Source organism: Pelodiscus sinensis, chromosome 26 (genome assembly GCF_049634645.1).
Source record: "Pelodiscus sinensis isolate JC-2024 chromosome 26, ASM4963464v1, whole genome shotgun sequence".
Taxonomy (NCBI): Eukaryota; Metazoa; Chordata; order Testudines; family Trionychidae; genus Pelodiscus; species Pelodiscus sinensis.
The window spans coordinates 16,224-21,388 of record NC_134736.1 but is presented as its reverse complement, the minus strand read 5'-3'; the positions used below and the strand labels follow the sequence as shown (position 1 = coordinate 21,388).

Genomic DNA, 5,165 nt, shown 5'->3' with positions numbered 1-5,165 from the left:
TCCCTTTCCAGAAACTCCAGCGGAAAAGGAAGAGGAGGACACAAGGACCAAAGAACCTGCCGGGAAAGTGAAGAAATATCCCCCCAAAAGGACGCACGGGCCGTATAATAGCGCCGAAACGAGGGCACGGGACGGGCCCTTCTCTGCAGGCTTTTCATTTCCCCTTGAGGTGCCCGGTAAAAGGACCTCCCTGTAAGCAGGGATGAAGGTCCGGTCCTTGTCAGGCCAAATACCTTCCGGGCCCTTTCGGGAAGAGAGGCTGAGCCCCCCAGCCCCTTTAAGAAGGGTAGAGGTCTCTGTGGCTTTGAGCCCTTTAGGAGGTAGGATTTCAAATGCCCAGAAAGGTTGACCTCTCCCCGTAAGAAGGGCGCAGATCCTCCCGTTGCTCCGGTGTGGGCCACTGAGACTTGCTGGCTGAAGAGACCGCCCTCTACCGAGGGAAGGAATGCAGGTCTCCCCTTTTGAGGAGAGCGTTTAACGCCCTGGCCCCTTGTCATGCCCCTGGCTCCAAGACCACCCTGTAAGGAGGGCTTGGGTCCCATGCCATGTGCTTTTTTTTCACCACACGCCTGGCAAAACTGATCCCCTGTAAGCAGGGGTCAAGTCTTATCCCTCTGGCAAAACGGCTCCCCTGTAAGCAGGAGTCAAGTCTTATCCCTCTGGTAAAACGGCTCCCCTGTAAGCAGGAGTCAAGTCTTATCCCTCTGGTAAAACGGCTCCCCTGTAAGCAGGGGTCAAGTCTTATCCCTCTGCCAAAACGGATCCCCAGTAAGCAGGGGTCAAGTCTTATCCCTCTGCCAAAACGGCTCCCCTGTAAGCAGGGGTCAAGTCTTATCCCTCTGGCAAAACGGCTCCCCTGTAAGCAGGGGTCAAGTCTTATCCCTCTTCCAAATGGATCCCCTATAAGCAGGGGTCAAGTCTTATCCCTCTGGTAAAACGGCTCCCCTGTAAGCAGGGGTCAAGTCTTATCCCTCTGGTAAAACGGCTCCCCTGTAAGCAGGGGTCAAGTCTTATCCCTCTGCCAAAACGGATCCCCAGTAAGCAGGGGTCAGGTCTTATCCCTCTGGCAAAACGGCTCCCCTGTAAGCAGGGGTCAAGTCTTATCCCTCTGGTAAAACTGCTCCCCTGTAAGCAGGGGCAAGTCTTATCCCTCTGGTGCTTAGACTGGGGGAGTCCTCTTGTGTCTGCGGCCGCGCCCTGTTTTCAGAAGACTTGAGATTCTCTTTCTCTTAGCCAGAGGGAATTCCCCCAGAAGCTTTTCTGCTTGGCTTTTTTGAGATGGGAAGGGCTGTCTTCTGGGTGACCTGTCCGGTCGCACGGAACATGGTGTGGCGAAGGGGCGGCTCTAAGGGGATGGCGGAGCCCGTGTTAACTTCACCCCTTTTCTCAACAAAGCCAAGGAATCGGCCAACCGTGCAAAGGGCACGGTGTCTGGAAATGAAGAGGTGAGCTGGGTGGGTCCTTTCGGAGCCCCTCTGCCGTGGAATCCATCCTCAGTTCCTCTCGCCCTGCCCAGCTTACGCTGCCCGACCAACCCCCGCTTGGTCTCTCGGTTGCCTTGTGCACCGGAAAGACGCTGTCGGACTGAGTGGCCTTCGCTGTAGAGATTTGGACAGCTCCGTTGCTCGTGTCCGAACTACAGGCTTTGGGTCTCTCTGGTGGTAGAGTGAGCCGAGTGCGAGGGGCTGCGTGAGCAGGGATTGTCGTGGCTGCCTTTGGGAAAGGAGGCGAGTCTCAGGCGGTGTAGGTGGATGTGGAGGTATGGAGATCCGGCACGTGGGTGCATCTAACCCTACTAACAGGACTGTGTCCCGTGGAAGGAGTGTCTTTTCGGGGAAGTTCTTGGTGGGGCAGGAAGGTAAGCGGAGGGAAGGCTGTTGCTGAGGGCTGAAGGATTTCATGGGAAGGGCAGGCTCCGCAGGATCCCTCCCTTAGCTCTTCATTTCCAGCTGTTTGCCCCCCCTCCCTAGCTCGAGGTAAGGATGGCTGTTTTACTGACGGAAGGGTGACCGCCCTGTAATCAGGGCTCAGGTCCCTTTTCTTTTTCTCCCCTCTGCCTTGGCTCTGTTCATGCCAAGCTGTACAGTGAGCTCCCTCTGAGCCGGCGGTGGGTCTCTCCCTCCCTTTGCCGAGAGAGCACTGCCCCTCAGAAGTGAGATGTAGAAAGCAGCCTCTTGAGAGGCTTCGGGGTTGGTCCTCCTAGTTGTCCCGTGCCCTCCACACTCACGCTCTCGGCCAAGTCAAAGCCAGCGTCCCCTGCATCCACCGGGACCTGCCTTCTGCTGCGAGCTCCGCTGCTGTGTGCTGCGGGTCGGTGCCCGCTGCCAGGACTGAGGGTAATTTCCAAGCAGGGAGAGAGCCTTCTCCGCTTCCTCTGAATGTCTGCTGAGCCACCCCTAACTCGCTGCCCCTCTCCCTTTCTCTCCCTTTCCAGAAACTCCAGCGGAAAAGGAAGAGGAGGACACAAGGACCAAAGAACCTGCCGGGAAAGTGAAGAAATATCCCCCGAAAAGGACACACGGGCCGTATAATAGCGCCGAAACGAGGGCACGGGACGGGCCCTTCTCTGCAGGCTTTTCATTTCCCCTTGAGGTGCCCGGTAAAAGGACCTCCCTGTAAGCAGGGATGAAGGTCCGGTCCTTGTCAGGCCAAATACCTTCCGGGCCCTTTCGGGAAGAGAGGCTGAGCCCCCCACCCCCTTTAAGAAGGGTAGAGGTCTCTGTGGCTTTGAGCCCTTTGGGAGGTAGGATTTCAAATGCCCAGAAAGGTTGACCTCTCCCCGTAAGAAGGGCGCAGATCCTCCCGTTGCTCCGGTGTGGGCCACTGAGACTTGCTGGCCGAAGAGACCGCCCTCTACCGAGGGAAGGAATGCAGGTCTCCCCTTTTGAGGAGAGCGTTTAACGCCCTGGCCCCTTGTCATGCCCCTGGCTCCGAGACCACCCTGTAAGGAGGGCTTGGGTCCCATGCCACGTGCTTTTTTTTCGCCACACGCCTGGCAAAACGGCTCCTCTGTAAGCAGGGGTCAAGACTTATCCCTCTGGCAAAACGGCTCCCCTGTAAGCAGGAGTCAAGTCTTATCCCTCTGGTAAAACCGCTCCCCTGTAAGCAGGGGTCAAGTCTTATCCCTCTGCCAAAACGGATCCCCAGTAAGCAGGGGTCAAGTCTTATCCCTCTGCCAAAACGGCTTCCCTGTAAGCAGGGGTCAAGTCTTATCCCTCTGGCAAAACGGCTCCCCTGTAAGCAGGGGTCAAGTCTTATCCCTCTTCCAAATGGATCCCCTATAAGCAGGGGTCAAGTCTTATCCCTCTGGCAAAACGGCTCCCCTGTAAGCAGGGGTCACGTCTTATCCCTCTGGTAAAACTGCTCCCCTGTAAGCAGGCGCAAGTCTTATCCCTCTGGTGCTTAGACTGGGGGAGTCCTCTTGTGTCTGCGGCCGCGCCCCGTTTTCAGAAGACTTGAGATTCTCTTTCTCTTAGCCAGAGGGAATTCCCCCAGAAGCTTTTCTGCTTGGCTTTTTTGAGATGGGAAGGGCTGTCTTCTGGGTGACCTGTCCGGTCGCACGGAACATGGTGTGGCGAAGGGGCGGCTCTAAGGGGATTGCGGAGCCCGTGTTAACTTCACCCCTTTTCTCAACAAAGCCAAGGAATCGGCCAACCGTGCAAAGGGCACGGTGTCTGGAAATGAAGAGGTGAGCTGGGTGGGTCCTTTCGGAGCCCCTCTGCCGTGGAATCCATCCTCAGTTCCTCTCGCCCTGCCCACCTTACGCTGCCCGACCAACCCCCGCTTGGTCTCTCGGTTGCCTTGTGCACCGGAAAGACGCTGTCGGACTGAGTGGCTTTTGCTGTAGAGATTTGGACAGCTCCGTTGCTCGTGTCCGAACTGCAGGCTTTGGGTCTCTCTGGTGGTAGAGTGAGCCGAGTGCGAGGGGCTGCGTGAGCAGGGATTGTCGTGGCTGCCTTTGGGAAAGGAGGCGAGTCTCAGGCGGTGTAGGTGGATGTGGAGGTATGGAGATCCGGCACGTGGGTGCATCTAACCCTACTAACAGGACTGTGTCCCGTGGAAGGAGTGTCTTTTCGGGGAAGTTCTTGGTGGGGCAGGAAGGTAAGCGGAGGGAAGGCTGTTGCTGAGGGCTGAAGGATTTCATGGGAAGGGCAGGCTCCGCAGGATCCCTCCCTTAGCTCTTCATTGCCAGCTGTTTGCCCCCCCTCCCTAGCTCGAGGTAAGGATGGCTGTTTTACTGACGGAAGGGTGACCGCCCTGTAATCAGGGCTCAGGTCCCTTTTCTTTTTCTCCCCTCTGCCTTGGCTCTGTTCATGCCAAGCTGTACAGTGAGCTCCCTCTGAGCCGGCGGTGGGTCTCTCCCTCCCTTTGCCGAGAGAGCACTGCCCCTCAAAAGTGAGATGTAGAAAGCAGCCTCTTGAGAGGCTTCGGGGTTGGTCCTCCTAGTTGTCCCGTGCCCTCCACACTCACGCTCTCGGCCAAGTCAAAGCCAGCGTCCCCTGCATCCACCGGGACCTGCCTTCTGCTGCGAGCTCCGCTGCTGTGTGCTGCGGGTCGGTGCCCGCTGCCAGGACTGAGGGTAATTTCCAAGCAGGGAGAGAGCATTCTCCGCTTCCTCTGAATGGACCGCGTCACGGTGCTGTCTGCTGAGCCACCCCTAACTCGCTGCCCCTCTCCCTTTCTCTCCCTTTCCAGAAACTCCAGCGGAAAAGGAAGAGGAGGACACAAGGACCAAAGAACCTGCCGGGAAAGTGAAGAAATATCCCCCGAAAAGGACGCACGGGCCGTATAATAGTGCCGAAACGAGGGCACGGGACGGGCCCTTCTCTGCAGGCTTTTCATTTCCCCTTGAGGTGCCCGGTAAAAGGACCTCCCTGTAAGCAGGGATGAAGGTCCGGTCCTTGTCAGGCCAAATACCTTCCGGGCCCTTTCGGGAAGAGAGGCTGAGCCCCCCACCCCCTTTAAGAAGGGTAGAGGTCTCTGTGGCTTTGAGCCCTTTAGGAGGTAGGATTTCAAATGCCCAGAAAGGTTGACCTCTCCCCGTAAGAAGGGCGCAGATCCTCCCGTTGCTCCGGTGTGGGCCACTGAGACTTGCTGGCCGAAGAGACCGCCCTCTACCGAGGGAAGGAATGCAGGTCTCCCCTTTTCAGGAGAGCGTTTAACGC

At 57.3% G+C, this 5,165-nt stretch overlaps 1 long non-coding RNA gene across 1 annotated transcript; it reads left to right on the top strand.

The window, feature by feature from the left end:
- Positions 1-1,219: 1,219 nt before the first annotated feature.
- Positions 1,220-4,950, top strand: LOC142820553 (uncharacterized). The gene is made up of 3 exons (XR_012897774.1): positions 1,220-2,336; positions 2,435-4,579; positions 4,696-4,950. It is a non-coding gene; the product is annotated as an uncharacterized LOC142820553 (long non-coding RNA).
- Positions 4,951-5,165: the final 215 nt, after the last annotated feature.